The sequence below is a fragment of the Diachasma alloeum genome, unplaced genomic scaffold (genome assembly GCF_001412515.2).
Source record: "Diachasma alloeum isolate Michigan unplaced genomic scaffold, Dall2.0 Dall_scaffold_00183, whole genome shotgun sequence".
NCBI lineage: Eukaryota > Metazoa > Arthropoda > Insecta > Hymenoptera > Braconidae > Diachasma > Diachasma alloeum.
This window is the reverse complement of record NW_021680349.1, coordinates 391,708-419,098: the sequence shown is the minus strand read 5'-3', so window position 1 is coordinate 419,098 and position 27,391 is coordinate 391,708. Positions and strand designations below refer to the sequence as shown.

General features: G+C 38.7%; 1 protein-coding gene across 1 annotated transcript in view; it reads left to right on the top strand.

Annotated features, from left to right (window-relative positions):
• The first annotated feature begins 330 nt into the window (after positions 1-330).
• The window catches only part of LOC107046645 (gamma-aminobutyric acid receptor subunit beta), a 168,407-nt gene continuing 141,346 nt past the window's right edge, over positions 331-27,391 (top strand). Inside the window, exon 1 of the mRNA XM_015269304.1 lies at positions 331-381. The gene's annotated coding sequence lies outside the window, so the exon portion shown is untranslated. The remainder of the gene's footprint in view (positions 382-27,391) is intronic.

Sequence of the window (27,391 nt, the reverse complement as noted above, 5' to 3'; positions counted from 1 at the left end):
GCAATAGTCAGTAATACGCCAACTTCCCCTGGCTGGGAAGTGGCTGACTGTTGGAACTCAGTGATAAGGACGAGACGAAAATATTTTAGTGAAGATAGAGATAACGAGGGAGGGGTGAGGAAGGCCAGGAGCTGAGAGTGTTTTAGTGGTACGAGAGGAAGAAGAAGATTGCAGAGGATCGCACCATTGAAGTTGTTTTTTTTTCTCATATAGATCAAGAGGATACCCTGATTGGGGTGTTGTCAACGGCGTTCATCTCATGTGGTGGTGCAGAGGTGAGGACAGGATGAGGTGTCACGCAGCCTCGTGGAGCTTTGCACTCCTTGCAGCTACTGTTGCCCTTCTACCTGCCACACATCGTTCGCCCTTCGTCTATGCCGCGTAAGTACACATTTCAAAGTCAATTATTTCGATTGAGGTTAGATTGGATCTAGTGACCTTGTCGGGGTGTTGATGTATCCAATCGTGTTGGTAACCTGATTTCCCTGTGGTCCATGTCTGTTGGTTGACAGGCTTGCCGTTTACTATCAATTGTTTCGCCAAACTCATTGGGCCGGGTGGAACACTGCTGGCCTCAATGCCACGAGGTATCCGTTATTGGCCTTTCAACTGGGCGGGGTAAAGCTGGCTGAAGCAGCTGGGGGGCGAGGGACAAGTGAAGCAGAGAGGTTGACTTACAAGGCAAATGAGGGCTCGACCACAGCAAAGCGATACCGCATAATTTCCTGTTACTCCATTCGCATGCACTCGACAGGTCTCTCTCTCTCATTGAAAATTAGCCCTCCTTGATCTTGGGGTAACCGTCTCAACTTCTCCCATCCACCCAATCTCCCGACAAATGCCTCTGAAGGCGTTGTCGTTTCAAGCAACAGTCCAGGTGCTCTCGTGTTTCTGTTGTCCTCCAGTACACAGCGGGGGTAACAATCAAGCTGATGGGAGTTTATCGGCAAAGCCAGGCTAATTTGAAAGTCAAACAGGATTTCTTTGGATATTTATCCTTGCAAATGACAATGTCAACCAGACATTTGAAAGAACCTCGGGTCTTAATTAAAAACCTCATTTCTTGGGTGAATTTTCGGTGAAATTCCAGTGGTACATCTACCATGAGACATTAACTTATATTCCTCCCTTTATCCTTGGCGTGACCGAGTGCCATAGTGAAGCATCAACATTTACCAAAAGCCCAAAACTTCTCACCCCTCTGTGAAACTTGTCCAGATATACTCGAACCGTATGTCTTGAAAGTTTGGACTCTTCTCACCAATTGCAACATCAACAACACCTGTCATCGTTATTTGGCTCATGGGTGATGCGTGATAACCGGTAATCCAAGCGCTTTTGCGGCTACCGATCGTGTCGATGATGGCCACATGCGCTTTTACACATACACACACACACACAACTGGATTGGCAAACTCAAGTATCCGCCTCATGCAGATTGACGTGGCATGGATAGGTTGGGCTTTTCGATGGTGCCTATTCAACCCGATATACGACGTACGCCAGTCTCACGCACACGTGCAATTTGATGCTACTCAGAGTCAATCGTTTCTGCACCACATGAGCCAAATGGTCTGCAAAATTCAAGATGGACGGGTGTCAGATGATATAAGTGGATTGTTCCTTTTTTATTCAACTACTTGTTTTTTTTCCTTTTTGTTGGGGCTTTGGATTTTTCCACTCTCTGCCCTTTTTTGTTGCCTCTCTCTCTCTCTCTCGCTCTCTCTCTCTTTCAACATCTCGTCGTCTCTCTCTGACGACAGCCGTTGGTCCAGCGATCCCGAGAGCATCGTCCCCCCCCCCCCCCTCTAGGCATGCCGCGGTCGCGAATCGATTTCGGGTCGAGCGTGGGCGTGCGTGCCAGAGTGTTTGTTGTGAAGGCAAACGAAAAGCCCCCAGTACTGGGGTGCTACGACGTGAGAGAGCGGCATCGACACGGTAAACAAATGTATGCAAAGCAAGGCCTCCCCAACGGTTTTAGAGAGGTTGCAGTATCCATCTACAGGGTTATATACCTGGGATTTTAACGTTGTAAAATACCTTGTTACAGCCGGGGATAACTAAACGTTGGCACGTTGTTTAGACTCGGCTGAATGGCATTAGGGAAATCAGGGTAACGTCATTGCAATTGAATTCACTAATTTGGGGGAAGTTCATTATGCATTCCTTGGTCAATAAACCCTTTGCACCAATTACCAATTTACTTTCGCACGTGGAATAACAGGCGATCAGTACTACGTTTACGGTTATGTTGATTCGAGTGTTTTCTCGGGAGATTGGAGGATTAGAGTGGAACTTACATTTTTGAGGGGTAATTTTTGGGGTAATGAGAGAGTTTATCTGATTTAATATTCAGAAATGGTGGAGAGGGTTTCCATGCTCTTGATTGAACCCACCCTGGTCGATTATTCACCCTCGAAAGTTTTTTCATGTAATCAGGCGAGAGTGACATTCCCTCGCGTGCGTGGAAATACAGCCGAAAAGGAGAGGAAAATGCCTCAATCCTGGGTTGAGTTAATCAATGTTGGGAATGACCGTGAGAGCCTTTCAGATTTTGTAATTACTAAACCGTCGCTTCTCAAGCACGTGGTTTATATTCAGAGGCTGTAAAGAATAACACAGAAAATAATTTCCGCGGAAAACTACCGCTAAAGTTTAGTAATCGTGCAGCGTAATGACCTTTCAAGATTTTTTACTGAAACGGTGATGAAAAATGCAACAATTTCAGTAAGTATTTCAATATTTCTGTATAATTTTTTCATCACTTAAACGTAGAGGGAAATTTCCACACATTGTGATGAAATATAGCCTTCAACACTCGTGGGAAAAATATTCTTTGGCCTTTGAGAGGGTTAAAAAACACTTTTACGCACTCGTGTGGAAATGCATTACGTGTGTTAAATTACAGTTAAAACAGAGAAAGAATGCCCTAATTCTGGATTAACTTAGTTAATACAAGGAATGACCGCGAAATGCTTTCAGATTTTGTAGTCATTAAAACTGTCGCTCCTAGGGCGCATAATTTACATTCAGAGATTGTAAAGGATGACACAGCAGACAATTTCCGTGAAAAACTACCACTAAAGTCTAGTAATTGTGCAGCGAAATGACCTTTCAAGATTTTTTACTGAAACTTTGACAACAAATGTTACTATTCCAGTAGAAATTTCAATATTTGTAGACAATTTTTTCATCACTTGTGCGTAAAGAGAAAATTTACCCACTCCCAGTTTCCTCACGTTATGATGATAAATAGGGTTTGACACTTGTGGGAAAAGTGTTCTTTGATCCTTGGAAGGGTGCACACCACCTTCCACGGGTCAAGACAAACTTTTACGTACTCGTTCGAAATATATCAATTTGACATTCGATCCTGTGCGTAAAATTACAGCTAAAACTGAGAGAAAGATTGTCTTAATTCTGGACTGACTTAGTTAATACAAGAAATGGCCGCGAAAGGCTTCCAGATTTTGTAGTCACTAAAACTGTCGCTCCTTGAGCGCATGACTTACATTCAGAGGCTGTAAAGAATGACACAGAAGACAATTTCCGTGGAAAACGACCACTAAAGTCTAGTAATCGGACAGCGTAACGACCTTTCAAGAATTTTTACTGAAACTGTTATAGAAAATGCAACAATTTCAGTAAGGGTTTCAATATTTCTATACTCAAAACAGGAAAACTGAAATAGAAGATACACACAGAGAGAAATATTCAATAAAAATTACGTATCTTTTCCGTAATTCCAGAGCGAAATGTGGTTGTAGGAAATTTTACGGAACTGTCACGGAATTTTTCCGGAGCGTTATGTAATTTTTATCTGAATCTCCTGTGAAAAATTACGATACCGTCATTTAAATTTTCTGAGTCGACTCCGTAATCGGTGAGTGAATTGTGAGTTCCGTAATTTTTACTGAACATCTCTTCGTGCAACAACTTTAGTAAAAATTCCAAAATTGTTGCGCAATTTTTACCTAATATACGGCATTTTTGACGGGACTTATTGCATTCATCTCACCAGTCTGGGGGGGGGGGGTAAATATTAATAAAAATTGCTCTTTGCACAAGAGACAGTGGCGCGCAGTGCTGAAGGGAAATATTAATTCGCGGCGGTGGTTCGGCTTCTGCAGGCACTCGCGGATGTTTAACACGAAAATATGAATCAACACCGTCTAATAAGATTTATCTTGAAGAAATGGCTGAGTTTGTCTAACAGAATGTAATCGTGCGGTAGAATGAAAATGTGATGAAAATTGCTTTTGTCTTCATGAATTATGAAGAGCGTCGGGTATAATTTCAACTTCAAGTATAGAAAATCAGGTGCTTTGTCCTGGTAATTTCAAATACACACCCAACTTGAAAATCTATTGATTCGTTTGTTGTAAAAATTACACAAGAAACCGTAAAATTCCGTAATATTAATTATAATAAGGATAATACCAATTATTATCCTTCGTGTATCGGAAAAACTATTCCACTGTTCACAAGTTTTGATTGATATTTTCGGTACACATTATGATTCCACTGAATTGTCATGAAATTTGGCATAGAAAATGCAAATTTTTATGGAAAAATCTATGGAAACTGTAAATTTTAGCTTAATTATTCTATGAAAATTAATAGGAATCAGAAAAATTCAAGTGACTATATTCTTGAATTTCGAATTAATTGAAAGCTCTGCATAATTTCGTACAAAATATTCACGTTTTAACTGAAAATTTAAGTAAATTACAAAATTCTTATCTTCCCACTGCCCAAAAATATGAGATTCATTTGAATTTCCAGTGAAATGTGCAATTTCAACATTTTCATCTGCCTAAATCAAAGTTCATGTCACCCTCGTATAAATTACTCCTCAACTCTCCATGAAATTTCATATTTTTCCTGACCCTGTATTCCGATAGAAATTAAACTAAAATAAACCAAGTTTCCCTTAGGAACAAAAATCTATCTCTTGCATTTGAATTTTGTTTATTCCAGATTAGCATTTACCCGAAATCTGATTCCCCTGTACATTAGCCCTACTCATCAGCGTAATTATCACTACATTTATTCCTCCATCCAATGAGGGATGACACCTTCATTATAATGATTGAAAACGCTCAAGACAAACGACTCCTCCTCTCATTTTTCTGGCTTCCGGCGCCCTCGCATCCGTCATCCAAACTTGCGTAACCCAATGGAAACGAACCAGACCCGGAATTTTTTCCCACTCAAATATCCATTACCTCAACAACTTGCGAAATTCCGTTACGCTAATTTGTCCCTTCCACGGTTTCTTTTTCCGAGCGAGCGGCGGAAAACTCCCTCAAATCGGATAAACTTTCGCATTTGCCAGACATATTTCCACGCTCCAAGTCAAATAATCCCAAGTGTTTTTCACGCCACAATATTGGATATTTAACAATGCAAACATTCAGAAAGATGTTCCCTAAATGTTTTTACATCCAATTCATGGGCAATTCACCATTCGTTCGCTCCGTTGAATTCCACGAATAAAAATCGTGAAAGCGTTACGGGAAAATCTATTTATCGTACCGATAAGTAAGTTTGAACTCGTAGCCCCTTTGAAAGTGGCACAATGTAAATACATCATCCGTTTCACAGGGAAAAACTTTCTTCGCTCTTTGAGCCGGTATTTCCCGTATTTCAAAAACTGCCTCTTTCCACTCGTACGTGGTACGTCTGCTCCTCATTTTTTTTAAAGCCTCAAATATATGTACACATGTTGAGGGACTTTTATGCTGCTACCGTATCATCACAGATGCAGATAGCCCGTGTTACGTTCGTATCGTTGGTAAATTTACCTGAAGAGTGGTGGGAGAGGAGCAGAGGATGTTGAGGGGCGAGCAGGGGCGGGAGGGAGGAGAAATGGAGAGGATGGAATTCAGTGAGAGCTGAAAATACGTGCCGACGACGCACCCAGGATAGAAGTGGAAAATTTTCGTGCTAAAGCCTGGAAAAGCTTTGACATATACGTAGAGATGAGAGACAGTGGGTGGTGTAGCGGTGTTGGTGGCACCAGCGGTAGGAAAACTTTCAAAGCAACTTCACTCTGTGATGGCACTCTGTCTCTCGATCCTACCATTCCTCTTGTGCATCATCTCGACGTTGCGATGTACCAGTTGCATTGATCAAAGTCACGTGGCATCCACGTTGGTTCTTTTTTACTCTCCGAACAAACTGAATAATCCTGTTGTGTCGTCGAAGTGGTATAAACGTCAGCTCCAATAAATAGCGGGTGGAATTTTATTTGCGCTAACGCCCGAGAAATTTCATCGCAAAATTCAACCCGCTGATTTTAACTCACTAATTTCTTTGATTATTTCAATAAATTCTTTGATGTATATTGAAATAGGGTCCCGAGTCCAGGATTTGGTTCTGATTGGACGTACACAGGTCTTTCAAGATCTCTCTAGATCTAAATTGACCTGGTAAGTCCTCATCAGTTCTGCCACGTAGTTTTTCGGCCCTGAGAAGTCCTCCTCTATGCTACCGAGACCTCGTGATTTCACGAGGGGGTGGAGGGGAAAGCATGTATACAGAGGGTTGAAATTTGTAGCCAACGAGGAGAGAGGGTTGCAGAATATATTTTAGCCACCCTCATCTCCCCGTTTGCAGGCGGTGTTTAAATAAAAAATAGTGAACGTTGATTTTGTATTTATTGATCCCCTGATGCCAATGAAACCATCGGAGGTGACAGAAAAGATGAAAAACAATTTTCATTTTCACGTGGGTCAAGGGTCAGGATGAAAGTCGATTTTCGCCAAAATCTAATTTTTCCGCCAAGTGAAGGCTGATTCTGTATTTTCTACCGATTCTGACGCCACTGAAACCCCCGGATGCGCGACAAATGTCGAAATAAATTTTTTTTTTCACCAGGAGCCAAAAGGTCAGATTTTCGGTTTTTCTAGGGAGAAAATCTAAATTTTTAGACGGGTGAACGTTGATTCCAACTATTTGATCGACGGGCTATTCAGAACTCTCAAAGGTATGTGGAAAAAGTGAAAATTGAAAAAAAAAATTTTTTCGGATTTTCAAAGGGTCAGATTTTCCGTTTTTCCAGGGAGAACGTCGAAGAGGGATATGAACCCGGATTTTATATAGGCCCATAGAATGAAGGGGACCGGCAAGGATTTGGGAAGTCTGAATACAAGTCCTGCTTACACCTAACGAGTGCTGAAATGGGACATAACCAGAGGTAGAAAGGTCTCGGAAGCACTTGGGAGGAGGCTTCCCAAGACCCATCCAGTTCTGAACGGAAAGACCTAAGTAGAACTTGCCAGGTCCAATTATTCGAGTTAGAGAAATATTGAAATATCATGAATAGTCGACTGGTAATTTTTGGGAGGGTGAGATTGAAGGCGATTTGCGGGAAACAATTATGAAATTTCAGAGTTTACTGAAAATTCAGTGAAGTTCCACGTTTTCAATGCAAACGTGAATATTCAGTGCTAAATCACGCTGAATTTTCAATTAATTGAACATTCAAGAGTAGATTTACCAGAATTCTACTGATTTTTGTTAAATTTCATGGAATAATTGAACAGAAATTTACAGTTTTCATTAACTTTTCACCCAGAAATTCAATTCGATTTCAGTTTCCAATTACTTCTATCATTACATAACTCCTTTGCAATACATTGAAAGGTCAGAGTAGTTTCTTCAGCAGATGTTACAGTTCTCTCTGTCATTGAGACAAAACTTCACAACGCCCTTGGTTTCGCCCTTGGTTTCACCCTTGGTCTCAGGAACGGGGGATCGATTTCTCACGACGAACTCGGAAAAATAGGATCAGGATGCAGCTTCTCTCTTTCGAAATTAATTGAAATGTCTCAGCAGTGTATCCACATCACATGTTACAGCTCTCTTTATCATTGGAACTACATGTCACGACGCCCTTGGTTTCATTAACGGAAGAACGATTTGTCGTAACAAACTCGAAAATTTGGGATAGGGATGCAGCTCCTCCCTCGTCAGTATAGGTCGATAAATTCCGAATAAAATTTTCTTGTTACTAATCCGCGAAGAATTTCATTGAGCAATTCAATTCACTGATTTTAACTCTTCATCTCCTTCGATTATTCCAATAACTCTCTTAAGATAAATTCCAATGTCTCAGCAGTTCCTCTAGCAGATGCTGTAGCTCTCTGTATTATAGAAACCAAATATCACGAAGCTCTTGGTTTCATGAACAGACAAACGATTTCTCGTTACACACTCGAAAATTTGGGGACGAGATGCTCCTCGCTAGTATAACGTGATAGATTTCGAATGGACTTTTCTTTTTAATAATCCCCCGGCAATTTCTTAATCAATTCAAATCGCTGATTTTACCCCCCAATTCCTTCGCTTATTCCAATAACTCTCTTAAAATAAATTGCAGTGTGTCAGCAGTTCCTTCAGCAGATGCTGCAGTTCGGTTTACCATAGAAACAAAATTTCCCGATGCCCTTGATTTCGCCCTCGACTTCATGAGCGAGAAAACGATTTCTCGTAACAAACTCGAAAATTTGGGATCAGGATGCAGCTCCTCCCTCAATGGTATAGCACGATAGATTCCGAATGGACTTTTCTTTTTAATAATCCCCCGGCAATTTCCTTAATCAATTCAAATCGCTGATTTTACCCCCCAATTCCTTCGCTTATTCCAATAACTCTCTTAAAATAAATTGCAGTGTGTCAGCAGTTCCTTCAGCAGGTCCTGCAGTTCGCTTTACCATAGAAACAAAATTTCCCGATGCCCTTGATTTCGCCCTCGACTTCATGAGCGAGGAAACGATTTCTCGTAACAAACTCGAAAATTTGGGATTAGGATGCAGCTCCTCCCTCGATAGAGTAGCTCCTCTCCCGGCCAACTTTATAGCTCCTGCTAGCTACTACCCCAATTCCCCTCACCCTTGCCATCTTCTTTCTCATTCACCCTCTATCTCACATCCTCTTCGACTATGCCACACCTCAAGGCATGGAGTGCCGGCGCACGTGATTCGCTTTAACTAGATTCCCCCGTGGACTCTCGTGCATTTATTGCCAGGGCAGAATTGTGGAAGCGAGGGTACCAGGAGAGAATACACCGAAATTGGGGAAGGGGAGTGTTTCCAAACCTCTGCGAGAGGCGAATATAGCACGGAGAATTGAGAAGACATCGGATCGGGTTGCGAGGCGACGCGGAATGGCCGGGGGTGGAGGGGGGAGGGGGTTAGGGAGGTTATGAATTCCGGGGGCGTTCGCACGGAAGCTCCTAGATCCCCTAATCCTCATGTTCAATGAACGGCTACGGCATCGGGAAAACCTGGTTAAATGGTTTTCAATAAAAAAATGTAGAGGGACTATAACTAGAGATCGACCCCAATAACCCTCGCGCCGTAATAATCCGTTAACTGTATGTAGCAGTGGCTCGTTGAAAATAAGTTATTTTTAATTCTGTGTATTAAAAAAAACTCCCCCTTCTAAATCTAGACTTTTCATCTTTTATATGGAGAAAAAAATGGGAGAATTTTTGTTGGGAAATTTCAGGAAAAATTATGGCGCTGTACTAGAATCGAGGCGCCAAATGTCAACGCATGAAAATTTCCCCTTCGGCAGTAGAAAATTTGCTGTTCTCATCGCGAAATCTTCTTTAAATAATTTTTCCCTTGTCAAAATTTTCGGTTTTTTAAATAAATCAGTGATAATTTTCTGGATTACTATTTTAATTAATGTACTGTAATATAATTAGAGCTAGAATTGAAGTGAACACATCATTTTTATAGATTTTTTAATTGCATCCATTCTACAATTGCATCGAGTAACATTATATTAAAACCTAAAACATCGTCACTGAATAATGTCACTAATTTTTAACATTTTCCACAACAGATTTATTTCATACATTTTTTTTTTTCACACATACTTTTGATTTTATGTGCGAGGATAGGAAGAATGTGATAAATTCGAGAGAAATTTCCCGACTGGACAATCAAACTTCTAATGTGTCCAAGAATTAATAAAGTTTTTCATACAATTTTCTTCTCAATTCCCCACAAAATTGGCACATCCGGAAACTTTCTAGTGCTAGCTCTAGAATTTTTTTCGTGCTCCCTTGTAAAAATGAATGAACTTACAGCAAAATTTCCCGCACGGATCCAGAACTTTTATTCTTATTTCGAACAAAAAATGGCAGTTTGGCAGTTCGCGCCTTGTTCATGGTGCCGAGCACTAGAATTTTCCCCGACTTTTCTCTCCCCGTATTTCGATCCCAAACTGGAAGCATAAAGAAATGTTCCATTGAAGTCCATCCCACTGAAGAACTCTCGAGTCCGCGACAGGAAGAGGAATTTGAAGTAGACAAAAAGAGTTAATCAAGAATTCTTTTCTCCCCGAATGAACCCAAGAAATGAATGTTAGAATATTTTCCAGATTATGTAAGACTTTAATAAAAGATTTCTCTTGAATTTTTTCTCTCTCACTTCCATCTCAGCTTCCTTTTTGTTTAAGTTGATTCATTTCAGTACCATTGTTCTTACCCTTCAAAAAAAAAGGTCTTACATCGTTGGAAGGAGAGACCCTGAAGTCTGGATATAACCGTCATATCGATTGTCGATAAAGGATTTTCCTTGAGTGGAGAAGTGGCAACCAAGAGCAAAGAAGATATTTCCCCCTCCCTCATCCTCATTTTTTTCATCTTCAACTTCTTTTTTGTTCTCCCCCATACCAACCACCGACCGAGTCGTCCTGGTCGAGCGATTATCAATATTTACGGTTCTTCTTCGTTCCACCTGTTTCCCTCTTTCACGCGTCTTGCCTTTCTGGCCGCTCTCAATTCCTCCCCAAGGTTTCACAAGTGCCTCCCCCCCCCCCCCCTCCCCCAAACGTGGGTAGACTTTGTGTCTCTCAGTGGATTGGCGAGAGACAACGGTAGCTTCACTGTAGTGTAGTATCAGTGATCGTAGTAGAGGCACTCGAGGTGAAGAGAGGTTCTCTCACGGCGACGGTGGCAGAGCTCCAAAATATCCCCCCGCCAGTTCTTCCGTCTCGCTCATGCACTCACTCATCTTCCGCCGTCAACTCGTTCTCAATGCTCATCCCTCGCAGAATGCATCCCTGGCATGCATCAACTCGGTTTCACTCGCTCGCTCCCTCTCTCTCTCCCTCCCTCGCTCTTTCTCTCTCGGTGCATGTGTCTTTCCACACTTCGTGTCGTTGAATGTGCCACTCCCAGTGGTGAACACTTGGTCACGGATAAACCCACTTCACCAACTTTTGGAGATGCCATTCGGACACAGTTGAAATACAAGCTCGTTGTCAGTATCAGTTGAGATGAATCTCCTTGATATATTCAAGTCGTTACTATCACCCGGTGAAATTGTATGTCTGATGGGGAAACGGAGGGGAGTTAATCATTGAGTGTGAAAACTACTGTCATGAAACTAGGAATAGACTTCGGGAGTTTTTGGCTTGTGCACTCAGAAAAATATTTCATTTGAATGAAATAAATGGCTTTGTTTGAAATTTTTTACTTGTTTGAAGCGTTTGTTTTCAAAGTGGGACGGGGATTTCACAACTTGGTTCAATTTTTGATGGAAAATGAATATTCAGAAATAAAATGACATGATTTTTTTAATTTTCCCTGAATTTTCCGGATTTGTCCAAATTTTCACGGATTAATTGAATTAAAAGATGCAGTATTTTGGTGATTTTCAGATCACTCGAACAGAAAATCAATGCAATATTTGATTTTTCAAAGACAAGATTTCTTGAAATTTCAGTGGAAATTAAACATGATGAAAATTTCCGGGATTTAACAAGGAAAATTCAAACGAAAATTTTCAACAATGCAGATGATGAGTGACAATAAACTGCCAGAAGAGAAAATTGTCCTAAGAATTCAGGAAAAGCATAAAGTCAACTTCAAACAAACATCTGCTGGATATTGCGTACATAAGCGTAAACAAATGTAAAGAAAAATTTAATTATATCAAATAAATAATTCGTCAATCTGAAAGAATCTTAATTAGAAAACACGACCTGTTACTCCAATAGTTTTAGAAATACAGATGAAAAGGATTGAATTCATTAAAATTAATTTATGCAGTTCCCCGAAAGATATTGGGGCAAAACAGATTGTAATTTTTTAAATTGGAATTGAATTTTTCTGTCTTTTCAATGCCACCATTTGCACCCTCCCATGTCATCATGTTCTCAAACAGGAAGAAGTTTTATTGAATTAATACAAAAGGGCTTGAATTCTAGAACTTTTTTCTTTTGATCTCACCAACTTTTTTTTCTCTGTGAAGGTCTTTTTCCTCAACTTGAAGATGAGACTAATTTTGTACAAATCGTACCCCACGTTCTGCCCCTCGAAACAAATAAAAAATGACTCGTCTGTGTCACCGTGAACCCCGCGATGAAGAAGTTCAGTGTTTGTTCTCAAGTGTCAACGGATCCCGCTATTTATTCATGAAGTCGTGAATTATTTCCCCAGCGTCGCTACCGTCGCATCTGTTCAAAATATTCTCTCAGCCGACAAACTCTGACATCCCGAATATCACATTACGAGTTAAATCCGAGTTCACATAACGCAATTATGAAATTTAAACAACGATATGATTCTTGGTTTAACAATTATCATCGAATTAATTCAATTTGGGTTGTGTGATTGGAAATATGATGGGTGTGGGCGTCGGAAAATCATTGGATCAGTACTGGTGGGTCTTTATCGAGGCGCCATGTTACAATTTTCACCATTATCAAATAAATTCAATCTCGCGGTGGTCCTCTGTGCAACGTGGAAGCTGGGTTAATCATCGATGAAGTGAATGTTTGGTATAGCGAGTAGGTGGAATCGATTGGGGATGCGAGTTTATTTATTGAACGGAAGTGACACTCGTACTGGTGGTGAAATTTTCAGTCTCATTTGTGTAATGAAAACCAACGAAATACCGTCATCCCCGCGTTAATCGTCATTTACATAAAATAATTATCAAATATATTTATTCCTCTCTCAAATACTCCAAATTGCAAACCTCCACAGAATACATTTTCCCCATATTCATGGTGAATGAATTCAGTTGAATCGAATTCGACAGGGCTGAAAAATTGCTCTGAATTTCCCGGATCAAATCCCGTAAATTTTTAACAAGCAACATTTCCATCGGAATTTGAGGAAGTTTTTGTTTTAATATTGATTTCAGGAAATTTCGTAATTGAAAAATTACATATTCCGTTGCATTTCCCGTTATTTAATGAAAAAAAGGGAAATTCTGGTGCACATATTCTTGAGTTTTTCATCAATTAAGAATTCAGTTCATTCTGATTCTTAATATTTACGTTCAATTGAAAATTCAAGTAATTTGAGAAATTTCTTTTTTGATTCTACTTGGAATGGTGAAATCCCACAGAATACCTCACTCATTTCAAAAGTAATCGCTCCCACAGGAGATTTTTAATTACCTCTGGCTCCATATTATGTCAATATCAATTTTGAAATCAATTCGCGATAAAATATTTCTCGATGATCGATCAATTTCGTACGTAAATCATCTCCAGAATCTCGACAATAATATGTTCAACTCAAATCTATCAATTTATGTCAATCTACTAGAGTTTGATCGACATTTCAAATTAAATTTCCAAAATACGCGCCCACAATTACATTCAAGATGTTGAATCATCAATAACGATTGAGCAAACAAAAAACAACCGCTCAATCCATTTTCGAAGAAACTCACTTTCCCCAACTCCCCAAAATTTTCACCTGTCTATAAAAAACAAATTCAGTTGAATCAAATTCCAGCGTGCATTCATAGAAACGGCGTGGCCACAAGCCAGTAAATAACCTATTTGAAATGAGTACATAAGATTTTAATTACCTCCTTTTCCATATTGTGTCAAGATTGATTTCTAAATCAATTCATGCTGAAATATTTCTCGATGATCGATCAATTTATATCAATCCATTAGAGTTTGATCGAAGTTTCCACTTAAATTTCCAAAATACCCGCCCACAATTATATTCAAGATGTTGAGTCATCAATAAGGACTGAACAAACGAAAAACAAACGCTCAATCCATTTTCGAAAAAACTCACTTATTCCCAACTCCTCAAAATTTTCACCTGCACGGAGAGAAATTTTTGATAAAAATTATCCTACTGTTCTATAAAAGTGTCATCGTTTCCTCATTTCTATCCCGAAATTTAGTAAAAATTAATATATGATGATCAAATTTTATTCTACGTTAGAGAAATTTTATTCTGATAAAAATAAAAATTACTGTGCCGGCAGAGTAAAAGTTACTGTACCGGTAGCGTACAATTTACCAACCGTTCTAGAATTTTCGTTGTTATCTACATAAAAATTATTGGACTGGAAGGGTAAAATTTGCTATGCGTCAGGATAAAATTTCTCAAACGTAGAATAAATTTTGATCATCAAATATTAATTTTTACTAAATTTTGGGATAGAAATGAGAAAATGATGACTCATGATACACTTTTATAGAACGCTAGGATAATTTTTATCACAAATTTCTCTCCGTGTGTCTATAAAAAACAAATTCAGTTGAATCAAATTCCAGTGTGTATTCACAAAAATGTCGTTGCACAAGCCAGCGAATAACCTCTTTATCTCGATGTATACATTGGCGTGCTCCAGTGGCGTCTGTATTTACCAATTTTGGTGATAGAAAACGACGAGAATGCAGAGAGGTGCAAATACACTGGTTTCTGAAATCGGTTTGTATCGTATCGAAACACCAGTTTCCATCTCGTGAGACTTCACCTCCTCTCACCGATGAAATCGAGCCGACGTCATCGATGACCCAGTACCCAACAGTGTACCTGGGCTTGCAACCGAAGGCTCTAGGTATTGGGAAAATGGATGAAACCGAGGGAAGTGTGGAGGAGGGGCGGGGGTGAGGGAGAGAATCTCATCGGGTCAATCGTGTTTTGGTGTGGTGATGTTATCTGTCCTCCATTCTGCGGAGAAGAGGAGGTTAACTCACCAAAACCCACTCACTGTTTTCCTTCTGATTTCATTTGTTCTTGTGTGATATGGAACTGTCTCTTCTTTCCATTGAAGTCTAATTTTCCCATCGATAGGGGACCACCTTCTTTCACTCTTCCAACTGACCCACTTCCGGATGTTGTTTACACACTTGGGAGATTCTATTCAACTGTGGCCATTCTCCAGTGAATTTTCAACGGGCAGACGGATGCACGTTATTTTTCCGCGATGCATTATCCAATTTTTGAGGTTGAGATGTGGAGGTTTGGGGGTGTTCATTTGACCCGTGAAAATATCAGGGGAACTGAATTTTGTGAACATCTCTCGGACAGATTTATTCCGGTGAAAAGGGGTTTATTCAAATGGGGCATTTTTGGGGAAAGATGAATTAGTTTATATCAATTCAGGAGCGAAGCGGTTAACCGGGTCAAGTCGATTTTGACTTTTGGTCAGTTTTTGATGAATATTTCGGAATCTAAAAGAGATAGTAAAATTTTTCTCATAACCTTTTTTGTAGGGACAAGTGAGGGTTACAAAAAAGGTCGTGACAAAAATGTTTCTATCTCTTTTAGATTCCAAGATATTCGTCAAAAACCGGCCAATAGTCAAAATCGACTTGACCCGGTCTTCCGCTTCACTACTGAATTTTTGGTGGATCTGCGGATATGAAACTGAATAATAAATGAGTGGTTAAGGAGAAACGTTGGTGCTTGGGTTCAATGACAGTTGGACCCAACAAGATTTTTACCAATATAGAAGCTTCGAGCACTGCGCGACGTGTGAGACAACTTCTGTTCCGTTTCAAGCGGAATGTTTGTTCTGAATCCATCAAGATTGTCTCATTAATTCAATACTGATATTTAAATTCTATTCAACTGTGCATTCATGACATTCTCCAGTGAATTTTCAACGGGCAGATGGATGCACGTTATTTTTCCACGATGCATTATCCAATTTTTGAGGTGGAGATGTAGGTGTGGGGGTGTTTATTTGACCCGCAAAAATATCAGGTGAACTGAGTTTTTGTGAACCTGTTTCGGACAGATTTATTCCAATGAAAAAGGGATTACTCAAATGGGGAATTCTCGGGGGAGAGGTTAATCAGCTCATATCAATTTCTGGTGGTTTCCCGGATATGAAACTGAACAGAAAATTAATGGATATGGAGAAATGTTTGTGGCGGGTGTTGGGTCGAACTGCCAATGAACCGAACAAGATTTTTACTAAACTACATCGAAATTTTCTTCATTATTCAATACTGAAAAATGACGAAAATTGTATTGGAACCGTGGAAATATCAGGAGCATAAATTATAAATAAGATTTACTCATCTTTGAAACATAGTAATTTGAAACATAATATAATAATTGGTAATTTAATTTCTCAATTAATGATTGATAAAATAATTTGGAATTTGATTATTTAAATGTATGATTATTTGAATAATTAAAAAATTGGTGAGTAATATTAACAATTGACTTATTCAAAATTTAACTTTAATTCAAAATTATGATTTTGCCGATGTCTAATCAGACATCGGCATTGAATCTTTGTGAACATCTTCCGGACGGATTTATTCCAATGAAAAGGGAATTATTCAAATGGAGAATGCTTGGGGGAGAGGTGAATAACTTGTTATCATTGTTTGGTGGGTTTCCGAATATGAAACTGAATAGGAAATGAGTGACGATATTTAAAGGTTTCTTCACTTCAATATTCAATATATTGAAATATCCGTCTTACTTATACTTCAATCTGTTTGAAGTCACCAGAGTTGCCTCTAAAATTTCATGAGCCGTTTGCTCCCGAAATCAAATACAACATAATTCTTCTGAAAATTATCATTAAGAAACTATTTATAAAATACCATTTTTCTTTAAGTAATAAAAGCTAAAAGGAAATAGACCCTCTCAAATCATCAATATCTCCAGTCCAAATAAGACGATTGCAATGAATGAAGTCCCGTTGCAAAGCTTCAAATGAGAGAAAAAGATGTTTTGATTTCACTCTACTGATCTCACATTATTTACAATTAAGTGCACCGTTACCCGGTGGCTTGGCGCAGTGGGTAAGTTCGTTGCCTCACATGCCAAAGGTTCCGAGTTCAAATCTCGGCCGGGTAGAATGGTGCGATCTAACCATTTATGTAAAATATCGATAAAAAAAAATTTAATGCACCGTTAAAAACAGAAAATTTCAGAAGAGTGGCTTTAAATTTGATCCGTTAATTTTGAATTTTTAATAGAAATGAATCTAAAATGTCAAATCTTACTCAAATTTCAAATGGACAGAGTATTCACCACCAAAATAAATCGAATTTTCAGTCAATTCAAAATCCAACAATATAAGCCCCTGAATGTTCCTAATTGTCACTGAATAATTGACTTAAAATCCAGTTTCCATTGTTTTTATTCATCTCCTCATTACGATGTAAATTCTTAATGACGAGACCGCCTGAAATTTCAGTGAAAATATCACTTGTCAAAAGTTTCCAGAATTTCCCCAGATAGTTCAATCACTGCTATCCAAAAACTATTGCATCGACTGTCTAAATGAAACATTAGACATTCCTCACCCGTAAGATCACAATTTGCCCCCCACGTGAGCGCAACAGACCTACTTCGAACTCTCATTTCCATAAACATTTTGCAGAGTTATCGATACAGCTTAACCTCAAGCGTTTAAATATCTCGATAACCCTCGGAACCCTACACCGAGTGTTTTGCGATTAGTCGAGCAAAGTGAGTATCGTGGACGTTATACTGGGCATCGGGGTGGAAATAAATAAGCGACGGCGCCTGCAAACAAGCGATGCATATTTGATAGTAAGCGAATATTAATGCGAGCTTACGGTGCCTTGGATGATTGATGAAATGGTGTCGAGCCTCGATGTTGCGGGGCGGGGGGATGGATAAAGAGGTGCCCCGATGGGGTTTATGCTTCACTGCAATTTATATTTCACTGGGTGAAAATCATGACAGAGATGTGGCGCAAAGACGTGAGATCGCATGATTTTAATGCCTGTGGTTAGATGCGGGTTTCGGTTTATGGGGATCGGTTTTAGAGCCCCTCCCCCCTCTCTCGCCCCTCAGTCGCCATCAAGGATAGTTAAATGAGACATTAACGGAGATGTTTATTATACGGCAACAATCTCCCTGATACCGCCAATTCAATTACACTGTGGTAAATAAATCCCTTGTTGTTCGGGATTTAGGAGTTAATTACACTGTTACAAAGTTTTGCACGGAAATTTTAGAGCATTTCGTTAATTAAATTAAAAACAAAGATTTCATGGGATAATCAATGGAAATTGTACACTGAGTGAGCAAATTAGTTCTGTTGAACAATTATGTTTCACGCGGGATTATTTGATAGAGTGAAACAGATATACTTGGGGAAAATTGACCAAGTTCATAGAAGGAATTTTAAAATCGCTGACAAAAATTAAATTTTTGTCATGAACTTTCTAAATGTCAGAAAAATATATAATTTATTGTAACAGTCATTTGTTCTGAGAACACCCGGTAGGATTCTACTGTAGAAAGAATATATTGGCGAGAAAACAATATTTTTCTTCCAACAAAAAATTATTCCTCAACAAATTATTTAGTTTTTTCAATGTTTCTCCTAAAAATATAATTTATTCCATGGAAATTATATATATATATTCACTTGATAGAATGCGAGAGTCATCCATTTCTCTGTAAAACTAACGTATTTACACGAATGTCTTACGAGAACAATTATTACTACGGAAATTGAATTTCTTTATTGCTTACAACTACATTGATTCAGCAGGCACGGAAATTTTAGAGCATTTCGTTAATTAAATTAAAAACAAAGATTTTATCCTAAAGTTTTCTTCTGTGGAGCATATCATTTTTCGGCAAAACAAATTTTTTCTCTGAGTGTATTTGTCAGTTCAATTATTCCATGAAAATGAACAGAAATTCAACAAATTTAGATAAATACACGGAGAGAAATGTTCAGTAAAAATTGCGGAACTCACAGTTCGCTTACCGATTACGAAATCGACTCAAAAAATTTAAGTGACGGTATCGTAATTTTTCACAGGAGATTCAGATAAAAATTACGGAACGTTCTGGAAAAATTCCGTGACAGTTCCGTAAAATTTCCTACAGCCACATTTCACTCTAGAATTACGGAAAAGATACGTAATTTTTATTGAATATTTCTCTCCGTGTATATTCTTGAACTTTGACTCGTCGAATATTTATATTTACTCATTCCAATATTTTCGGGATCGACTAATACCTGAAAAATCCTTATAAATTCATGACAGCAAATAATTTACATCACATGAGATTATATTTTAAAGCATCCATCATTCCCAACATTTTAATATGCCACTAACAGAGTAAGACAATAATTTTCCGGCTTTATTTTTGGAAGTGGGAGAGGTTAAAATGAAAATGACTCGTCTCTGGTGGCATTGGCCGAATGATATCCAGGGACTAGGGTTCGTATTCACCCTCCCTCCCCCCTCCCTCCCGCATGTATAACCATGACTCTCGCATGTCCCCAGGAAATCTCATTTTCCACCAAGAGGGAAAGATATGCGCGCGACGTTGACAAGAAAAGGGAGGAGGCTGAAAACAGGACCTCTCTCTCTTCTCCCCTTTGTCGCTCTCACCCCCACGGCATCACGATCCCGTGGGAGTCACCACAGTGGAACCGTCACGCCAGACTGCAACGGACTTATGGTTTAAAATGATACTGAAATGAATCTTCATTTACGTGCAAATCGAATTGTTGCCTCTCAGTAGCAGTAATCTCCGTTGAGAGTCAGTTTCCGAGACGAAAACGGTTACTCAGTGATGTTGTTGGTCCCTCCCACACGCAGGCTGTTTGAATTACCATTCAATATTGTGAAAATGGTAAGCAATGTTACCCATGGGGGCTTCGTGATCACTGGCTGGGTCTTCTGCTCTGCTGCGTAGGGTGGAAATCCCTTGGAATGACTCCCATTTATCATTTCATGGATGCATCACTTGGATCACAGGACACGTGAATAATGGCTTATCTTTTTGGTGGCTGAGATATGGGTAGACGAATCACCCAGAGAAATTTTTCTTGATGTGACCGGTGCACCTAGAAAAATGGTTCTTTTGAATCAAATGAAAATCTTTATCTGCATTTTTTACTTATGTCAAGAATATTTTTGTTACTAAGGAATAAAGTTGTTTAGTTGTGTCAAGACAACGGATTTAATTATCTTAAACAAACAATTTATCTATTTCAAATGCATGTTTTTTAAAAATGGAATAAACAATTCAGTTGCGAAGTAATATTTCCGAATCTAAGAGAGATAGCGAAATTTTTGTAATTACATTTGTTGTAGCTCTCAATCGGCTCTAGAAAAAAGGTTATAACAAATATTTTGCTATGTCCCTTAGCTTCCGAGATATTCGTTGAAAAGTGGTCAATAGTCAAAATTGACTTGTACCGTTTTACCACTTCGCTACTGAATTTATTTATTTCAAATAAATCATTTTTTGGGTGTGAGGTTATGTGAATGATGGGATGTATTTTGCGATTTGAGTCGAGGTGCACGAATTGCCGCAAAAAAATTATAATTTACGTTGGAATCCCTGAGTTGATAAGTAGGATTCAATTGGGGTGGAAATTCAGGTCATAAAAATTCCATAAAGACAGCCGTTTCGTACGTACATTATGAGTCGAATTCAAGTGATGAGGTTACTTGAATCATGAAATCCATTCCTGAATTGAAGGAGAAAATGTTGGCACCTTTTGATTCAAGTCGCCAATAAACTTCGTTATTGAAGCGAGGCGATTGCTTGAATGCAGATTATTTGAATCGACAAAGTGATGTCTGGTGGTTTTTCTCCCGTCATGAAAATCGAAATTGAGGCTTGAAAAAAGCGCCTTTAGACTCCAAATAAAAACGTTAATTACGCCCAAACAAAGTGTCTATTACATTCAAAAATATGAAAAAAATCATCGTAATTTACGACTTTGAAACCCTAAATTACGTTTATGTAATTGTAATTTACAGCGGTTTTGAGCGTAATGTACGCTTCAACTTTAAGCATAACATACGCTTCAGAAAACGTAAAATACGACTTCTCAGTGATAACGTACATTCAAGGTTTTCTGTGTGAACTTATAAAGTTTTATATTTTCGAAAATATTCTATTTTGATAAGTGACATGAGTCTAAGTGGTATGGACCTCGGGTTTGAGGAGTTAAGCTATTCCTTCTGCCTTCTGAAAGGATCTCGTCTGACCATCTCTTCCTGAAAAAAGTTATTTTCCTACATCAATTGTTCTTTTCCTAATCAACTGAACAATATACTAGTCAGACCCCTAAATCTCCATCGTTTTCTTCCTCCTCTCGGTCCAATCAATTTTTTTTATTCATATTAATAAACAGGTCAGGTGCCCACACTTCATCGATTCCATGCACGAATCAATTATTTGTATTCAGGAAGCGATTCGTGGTCGCTTCTAGAGGGTTTGCTTCCAGAGACATAGGCGCCAATAGAATCAAGGGGTATAACGGGGGTTGAAAGGCGGAGGAGTATAAATCGGATTTCAATTCACTTCACGCCCTCAGCCTGATCGTGTTCCTCTAATCAAACCGCCTTCGTCGTCACCAGTACCCGCACGCTTTGTCAAATAGAACGGAATTCACAGGATGTATTCTCACTTGTTTTTTTTTTTCGTGGTGACGAACCAGAAAAAAGGCCGGCGGGTGTGTATTACCATGGATGCTGACCCGTAAAAAACCATCCGGCAAACATCAAACGAACCCATAAATAGGAGAGGGAGGGCTTTTATTCATTCAATTTTGAGAGGAACTTTTTATCCAGCTCAGTTGTTTATTTTTCGTGGAAACGGGTTGATAAAGATTTTCTCGCTTTAATGAGTCATCCACTAAAAAACGCAAATTTTCCGTCATTTTTTAGAATGAGGTGAACAACGCATTCTCATAATTCCGAAGTCATTCGGACTTAACTGGAATATTTATATTTGATTTCACAAATCCCTTTAATCCCAAAGAAACTTATTAATAAAGAGGGGATGGACATTTTATTTATTTCATTGTGAGAGAAACTTTTCATCCAAAACAGCCGAAGAGACTCAAAGGACCCGTCAATTCACCATGTCCGCAATACATTAATTTCTGAAACAATATGTTCGATGAATATTTATTTTGATTAATGGCAGGATTTTTTTTTTAATTTCATAAACAACCCATAATTACCAATGCATTCAACTTCTTTGAAATATTTATATTTGATTCTACTACTCCTCTTAATTACAACTCTTGAATAGAAATTCGTAAATAGAAGGAGAGAGAGAGAGAGCATTTTATTCATTTCATTTCGACTGAAAGTTTTGATTCAGCGCATTTGTTTCTGAATCCTGGAAAAAAGATCAAGGGAAATTTTTGAGTTGGGTGGGTTTTAGCACGTTTTTTTGCGTGTGGGATATTTTCTCCTGGTCCATTTTTTCCGCCTAGCTTTATTTATTTGTCAATATAGAAAAACAAACTTTTGAAATTGTGGAAATTTTTGAAATGCAGAATTGGCGGATCCGCCCATAAAAATTTGTGCTTGTTAAAAACAATTTTTTTTTAATTCGACAAACAATGAATTTTACAATGACCAGTTCATTAAAACTTTATTGAAAAATTCATATTCGATTTCACAAGCCTTTTTGCCAAGAGAATAATTCCAAAAAACCAATAAATAGAAGGGGGAAGGGATTTTGTTCATTTAATTACGAGTGAAACTTTGCATCCACCACAGTTGGTTATTTTTCATGGAAACAAGTCGATAAATATGTTTCCATTTTAATGAGTCCCGTCTGTTTTTTTCTGCACGTAATTCGTTAACATCTGCAACAATATTCCCGACAAATATATATTTTGGTTAAAAGCAGGATTTTTTTTCAATTCGACAAATAACGCATTCATAATGACCATGTCATTCAAACATCACCAAAATATTTATATTTGATTTTAAAACTCCCCATAATCACAAACCCATATAATTAATAATGAAGCCCCATACGATTAAAACATCAATTAAAACCATCATTCCAATCCCCCACAATCTCCAACGAATAAACTCATGCAAATAATAACCAACGAATAACAACAATAATATCGCATCATCCGCCGACAAACCTCAATAATGAGTTCCCCCGATGACCCCAAATGTCCCCAATCAAGCCACTGCAATCACCAAATAAAATCGTCGAAAGTTAATTTCAAAATTTTCGAAAATGTATTACGCCAAGATTATCCGAATAGAATTTCTGTCATTACAAAGTTTTGCGATTTTCCGAGAGTTTTGTTAAGAGGAATGAGTTTCAAAGCCCCCTTCTACTGAAAACTTTGCCACATCTCACTCACCCCTTCGCCCTCGCCCTCTTGTTCCTAAGTATTGCAATGAGAATAGGAAGAGGGTAAAAGGGTTGAATGCAGCGAGGGGAGGGGCTGTGGTATTTCTGTACGAAGGCTAAAGGATTGCACTTCGGGTCTCTGTATACCAAGATGCACGCAACGAGTTTGCTCTACTGAATACGACGACGTCGGGGGGAGGTAAGGGAGCAGTTCCATAGAATAGAATAGGAGTGGAAGGGTTGACGGGGGAGGAGGGAAGTATGAAGAGGGTTGTATGGGTCTCACGTTTATATCGCATTTCGAGTGGAGGAATGAGGGGGTTTGAGTCGTGACGAAACGCGAACGCGTTTTCCAGCTAAACTAAGGCACCAACTTCGCAATGCACGTTGGGACGAGGGGAGGGGCCGAGGTGAATGGGGGGAGGTGGAGGGGTGGGGTGGAAGGAGGAAGGGTGAGTGGATGGAAACGCTTAACGTCGTAACTATCGGTACTCCGCAGGCTCCCGTGTTTCATGGTGGAAAACTTTGTTCAGCCGTGCTCACCCCCCAGTTTCTGGCCCTCTGTCTCACTCTGGCAGTCCTCATCCAGTCCCTTTTGTATGCTCTATTCTACTCGTACACTCTTCCTTCTATTCCCTCTCCGCCCGCTTCGTGCACTCCTCTAACTCTCATCCCACAGCTTCAAGTCGGTACTCAAAGTTAACTCGAGTAAGCGAGACGTCATTTTGATTCGACAATGTCTCTCACTGGCGATTAAATTTCATGAAAACACAACAGATTGAATGAAAATTGTTTTGGTTTTCGAGTGCGCTGGGTATTTAGGGGTGAATGGAGGGTTTACGGTGGGGGATTTTAGGGGGATTCAAGTTTTTGTTGCGCGGAGGAGTTTTAATTCTCAGTAGTTCGCAGAGTGTAGATTTTTTTCGATTAATTTTTGGGGTGAGTTCCTAAGATTTTTGGCAAGTGACATTGACACTGAAATTTGAGGAAATATAATTAGAGAAGAATTAAGTATTTCATTTATGTTCTGATTATTAAAAACTTATAATATAAGCACAATTATTCCGTGATAATACTGAAAAGTCGAGGAAGTCCTGTGGAAAATTGAAAACTCTATAGTTATTTTAGTTGAGAATATTCATGTTCAATTCTAAGTCGAAGCAAATTGTGGAAATTAATTGAATTGTGATGCCTGCACATTTACCAATCTTCAGCTGAAATTGGCGGAACACTTTTCGGAAATTCGAGTGACAGTACCACTAAAATTCTGTGTTTGTTTCCGGGTGGAAAATTCTATGGTATTCCATATTTTTGAGCAGTAGAAATACAAGAGTTCTCAAACTTATCTGAATATTCGAACAAAAAATGAATCTGTAGTACCAATTAAGGTTGAATTTTCGATCAGATGCGAATGCAGAAAAATATGTACTTAAATATTCCTGATTTGATTGGTCAATTTTTATGGAATAATTCTACTGAAATTTTCAGTTTTTATAGATTTTTCTATCAAATTTTGAATTTTCAGTTACGAAATTCCTTGAAATTTCCGCGGAACTATAATCTGATGAAAATTTTCAAAAAGTGATACCAGAAATTCCAGTTAAAATTTATCGTTATCAGACTTCTGACGTCTACGAATATCTTCCACATAAAATCCTGCCTTTTATGGATATTAAACCCTTACGACCTCACACCTATCGGAAGGGATTCTGTCCCTTATCACCATTTCCCGTGCCATTCCGTGCTCCTATTTTATATCACCAAAGGTCAATTCTAAATTTAACAACGTACAGAACCACAAAAAGATGCATATCTGATATTTTCATTTGTAACAATAAAAAAAGAACGTCATGTAAAGCCTTGATAACACTGCGGTCATTACTTTGAGGTAACGAATATTGTCCCTTTGATGTAGTGACAACGACCAGGAAATTTCAACTCCCTTTATTCAGCCACGAATAAACACATATGATGGTGTTACCTCGGAAGAAAATATAAAGAGAGATGGTGAATGGTGGAGTGTAGGATGAAAGCCATGGAGTAGCTCGGATAAGGGGTGGATTGTGTGTATGATGGTACAGTGAAATGGGTTTGAATGAGGAGTACCCACTTTGCGCAGTGTGTTTATGGGTAAAGTAGTTCTTTATGGGCCACAGACTTTATAGATGATATGACGTACTCGTGGTAGAAATAACCCAATGCAGTTAGTTAGCGCCGTACGGATTTCCAGGTTCTGCACATGTGAGTGCAATTTGCACTACTTTTGTCTTCCGGGGAATCGTAAAATTTTTAGGACTAGCCTGTAAAATTTTTAGGATTAGTTGTAGCCTGCGGCTAATGCCTTCTGCATTAGCCCATATGACATCACCTACCATTCCACGTATACTATCTATTTGTTAAGAATTTATACAAACGGGATTAGGGCAGCTCATGTATGTGCCCCCCGCCTGAGGGAAATGAGTCTTTTTTTCCAGTCTCGCGCTCTGCAAGGAGCCACAAACGGTTAGAATAGGTTCCTCGAGGTGTTTACTTGAAGATGTGAAGAGAATAGATTTTTTATTCATATTAAACATTTAATTATGTAATTCAGTAGCGAAGTGGTAAAACGGTACAAGTCAATTTTGGCTATTGACTAGTTTTCAATGAATATCTCGGAATCTAAGGGAGATAGCGAAATTTTTGTTATAACCTTTTTTGTAGAGGCGACTGAGAGCTACAATTAATGTAATTACGAAAATTTCACTATCTCCCTTAGATTCCGAAATATTCCTCAAAAACTCAACTGGGAGATAAGTCGACTTAAACCGCTTTACGACCAGTGAGCGATGCAATCGAACTCTGAGGGTAATTCCGTCCGGCATGCATCCCGGCATTCAGCCTCACTGATTTTCTATTCATTTTCAGGGGAATATGGAACTGAAATTTACAGTTCTCTTCGATTTTTCCGCGAAATTCTGAATTTTCAATGACGAAATTCCTTTTAACCTCAGTGGTAATTAAATTTGATAAAAATTTCCAAAAAGTGTACCAGAAACTTTAGACAAAAATTTTTAATAGTGTATTTATACGGAGAAAAAAGTTGCCGAGAAACACCGTGAAAATCACGTAAAAAATCCCAAATTTACGAAATTGTGATGTATCAGTATTACTTCACGCAAATCACCGATTTTCACATGAATTTCTATGGACTGTCATGCCAAAACTTCGTTCCAAACCATGAATTTCTCAAACACTTGTTTCTCTCAGCTTTTCTTCCATTGTTTCACGTAAAAATTCCCGAAACAGTCTTTCGCTTCACTTTGAGCTTTTACCACGTATTTTTTCCCTGAAGTTTTCATTCTCTGCGTATTCAATCGATTTGGAAAACGACCGGATAATTCAGCCGGATACTACCGACAAATGGCAAAGTTTTCAATTTTTTCTCTGAAATTGCTTGTTTCAAAAGAATAAGGAAAAAAGAAAATATTTTTTTTGAATTTTCCTAGCTCAACCGGGTTGATGATGGCAATATCCAATTTTACGACACAACCACTTGGCCCGATAGCGATGGAAAGTGGGAAATAATGGAGGTTCGATCGGAGGATCGCGACCCACTGATACCTATATGACGTTGAAAAAGGGAAATCGATGAATATTGGAAATATTGGGAAATGGGATCAGAAACCCCCTTTGATCGTACGACAGGGGAAAATATTAAAATATAGAGCACATTGTACACGCGCATATACACAACACGGTTATCACCTAAATCTTCACTCTCTCTTACTTGTGTTCAACTCGCTTTTATGTACCCTCGAGGGGGCGGGAGGGATTCATGGATCTAGCCTTCTTACATAATGCGTGACTCTCCCACATTAAAATTGAGGCCTCGATATTAAACGTCACTGTGAAATAACCCCAACGTGATTTTCATCCATTAATTCGGAGTTTTTATGAAAAAAATACTGTACAATGTTAACGCCATATTCAGAGAAATTTAAGTACAACAGCAGAGGGGGGGGGGGGAAAGGGAAA